A 3770-nucleotide genomic window follows, 5' to 3' on the forward strand; every position below is an offset into this window, starting at 1 on the left:
ATGGATTAAGTCAGATCTTCTATTTTTAGCAGCTGGATTATTCAGTCCATTTCCCTACTATAAATACCTACCTACACTTGTTTTTAAGTAGAATTCTTTTGTCTTCTGATTGTCCCAGTCTAGATTAGAGGGGGAAAGGTGAGGGAGAATGCAAAATGGGATAATGGAGAGAAAAAGAGGGACTTTCACAGACTCCAAAATCCACAGCTGACTGGATGTGGGAGAGAGCCAAGAGGTTCTCACCCTTCTCCACATATTTCCTTGAGAATTTGGCAGTTGTTCAGGACCTAGAGGAGCCATTCAGGCTCTCTCCTACCCTCTTATCTACTGGAAATTTCCTTTTCCCAGTCTCATGTCTCAGTGTCGCTGCTCAGAGCATATGGACAGTGACCCCAGCTTCCAAGACAGACCAAGAGACATTTTTTAATCCTTGGTCTTAATGCTCTCAAGTCAAAATACATTTTATGGTATCTCATACCCATATCCTTGGAGTCCCAAAGAAGGGGGACACTGAGCTTTCACCAAATACTGATCAAACTCCTAATGAGCTCAAAGCACTAAAAGAAAATAGGCCAGAGTCAGATGAAGGAATGGGTCCACCAGGCAGCTGCCTTCTGTGCTGGTACACATAAGGAAAAGTGTGCTCATCTGTCACCAGGGCACTTGTACACCACAAAACTTAAGGCAATGGAGGAAAAAATGGAATTTCAAAGCACTTCTCAGAAAAACTAGAAGGAATACCATAAAACAATCCTGGAGATACGACTAAGACACCTAGGAGCCATGCTTTTGATCATGAATATTTGTCATTTTAGGGGAGTCAGCATCTAAGTGTTCTCCCTATTTGGGGGTTTCTACTAATAGTCCTCCTTCTCCCTTTATTATCCTCCCTTTATTATCTCAGTTTTCAGCTCCTCCTCCAGACTAAAGCTGAACAAATATTTGATTTGAACAAATAAATTGATACAAGAGGGCAAGAAATTATCAACAGTCCACCAAGATTCCCATGTGTCTCAGTCTGGATACTCCCCTCAAGGATCTCAGAGGGTTACAAAACACACTTGTCCACCCACGTTCAGGCACCAAGGCACCACTGTAATCCAACAGCAGCCAATGGGGAGTAGAGTCTCCTGACCTCTTGATGATGCATGAAATGCAAATGTGCCTCAAATAGTAGAAAAGTGAAAAGTATTCATCAAATATTTTCAAAAACAATTCATACATGATGATGAAGTGGGGTTTATCTTGGGGTAAACTTGGAAGTTTAAGAAAGAATGACATAGACAAGGTAGCTGCCATTCCTGCCTCCACCATGCCTCTAACTCCCCAATCCCACCATCGCAGTATCCACCGTTACTTATTGGGTAAGTATGGAATATTATACTAAAATAGAGATAATTGAAGAATGTACCTATGGAGTTGTATATAAGGGTAGACAAAAAATTACAAGTCAACTGGTAGCCAGGAAGAAAATCAGACTAGGAAGTAAAGAGGAAGATGTTCCTAGTACTATAATTCAGGAAATTTCTTTATTAAAAGAAGTTTGTCATTCAAATATAGTCAGTCTTCAAGATATGCTTATACAGGATTCAAGGTTATATCACATCTTTGAATTCCTTGGCTCTTAAGAAATACTTGGATCCCATCGCTCCTCGTCAGTTCATGGATTCTTCACTTGTTAAGGCTATTTGTACCAAAAATTAAGTGTTAGGACTTCATCAAGATGAAAAGCTTCTTCACAGCAAAGGAAGCAATCAACAAAACTAAAAGGCAGCCTACCAAATGGGAGAAGATATTTGCAAATGACATATCTGATAAAGGGTTAGTATCCAAAACCTATAAGTAACTTATCAAACTCAACACCCAAAAAATAAATAATCCAGTTAAGAAATGGGCATAAGACATGAAGAGAGCCTTTTCAAAAGAAGACACCTGGATGGCTAACAGACACATGAAAAGATGCTCAACATCACTGATCGTCAGGGAAATATAAACCAAAACCACAATGAAATACCACCTCACCCCTGTCAGAATGGCTAAAAGTAACAATACAATAAACAATAGGTGTTGGAGAGGATGAGGAGAAAGGGAAACCCTACACCCTCTTGTACTATTGGTGGGAAGGCAAACTGGTGCAGCCACTGTGGAAAACAGTATGGAGTTGCTTAAAAAGTTGAAAATAGAACTACCGTGGAGCACCTGGTGGCTCAGTAGATTAAGCATCAAGCTCTTGATCTTGGCTCAGGTCATAATCTCACGGGTTAGAGAGCTTGAGCCCTACATAGGGCTCTGCGCTGATAGAGCAGGACCTGCTCAGGATTCTGTCTCTCCCTCTCTCTGCCTCTCCCCCACTTATGCACATATGCACATGCTCTCTCTCTCAAAATAAATAAATAAACCTAAAAAAAATAGAACTACCCTACAATCTGGCAATTACACTGGTTGTTTGCCCAAAGGATACAAAAATATAGATTCAAAGGGGTATATGCACCCCGATGTTTATAGCAGCATTATCAACAATAGCCAAACTATGGAAAGAGTCCAAACATCCACCAACTGATGAATGGATAAATATATATCTCACATCTTCACACAATGGAATATTACTCAGCCATCAAAAAGAAGGAAATCTTACCATTTGCACTGATGTGGATGGAGCTAGAATGTATTATGCTAAGCAAAATAAGTCCATCAGAGAAAGACAAATACCATATGATTTCATTCATATGTGGAATTTAAAAAACAAAACAGGTGAACATATGGGCAGGGGGAGGAGGAGAGAAGAGAGGCAAACAAACCACAAGAGACTCTTAATGATAGAGAACAAACTGAGGATTGCTAGAGGGGAGGTGGGTGGAGGATGGGCCAGATGGGTGATGGGTATTAAAGAGGGAATTGTTATGATGAGCACTGGGTGTTGTATGTAATGATGAACCACTAAATTCTACTCCTAAAACCAATATTGCACTGTATGTTAACTAGAATTTAAACAAAAATTTGAAAAGGAAAAAAAAAGGACGTGTTCGTACCAAATCATTCAAGGGATGTTGTTTTGTCCCTCTAGAATAGCTCCCCACAGAGGCTTAAAACCTTGAAATCCATTGGCCACAAAGGAACAACTAAATTGGCTGGTCTGGGCCTTGCCAGAGCTTTTGGAATACCTGTCAGAGCATATATACATGAGGTAGTAACACTCTGGCATAGTTTTGCCCAAGTATTGCTGGGGTCAGCTCTCTGTTCAACTCCGGTTGACCATATTTGCAGAATTAGCAACTAATAAGCCACTTTTCCATAGGGATTCAGAAATTTATCAAGTCTTCAGGATTTTTAGAGCTTTGGGCACCCCCAATAATGAAGGGTGGGCAGAAGTGGATTCTTTAGAAGACTGTAAATTTCCCAAGTGGAAACCAGGAAGTCCAGCATCCCATATTAAAAACTTGGTTGAAAATGGCTTAGATTTGCTTTCAAAAATGTTAATCCCAACAAACAAGTTTCTGGCAAATGACATTGAATCATCCATATTTTAATGATTTGGACAATCCGATTGAGAAGATGTAGCTTTCTGACAAAAAATTTCCACATGCTGTCTCAAGAACAGATAGTTATATTTTTACTGTTACCTCTATTTTTGTCTCATGTGTTCTTTTCTATGTTGTAAAACTTAAGCTACACTTCATCATCTAATTTCAAAAGTGTAACTTAAAAATGTAAATATTGTTCTATATCAATTTAAATATAGTAATTCTGTGTATGAGTGTAGATCTCACTGT

General features: G+C 39.3%; 1 pseudogene; it reads left to right on the forward strand.

Annotated features, from left to right (window-relative positions):
* The first annotated feature begins 1370 nt into the window (after positions 1-1370).
* Positions 1371-3558, forward strand: LOC124512233 (cyclin-dependent kinase 1-like; annotated as a pseudogene).
* The last annotated feature ends 212 nt before the right edge of the window (positions 3559-3770 follow it).

Source organism: Lynx rufus, unplaced genomic scaffold (genome assembly GCF_022079265.1).
Source record: "Lynx rufus isolate CCGP_SWC_20201006 ecotype Redwood Valley unplaced genomic scaffold, mLynRuf1.p SCAF_17, whole genome shotgun sequence".
Lineage (NCBI taxonomy): Eukaryota > Metazoa > Chordata > Mammalia > Carnivora > Felidae > Lynx > Lynx rufus.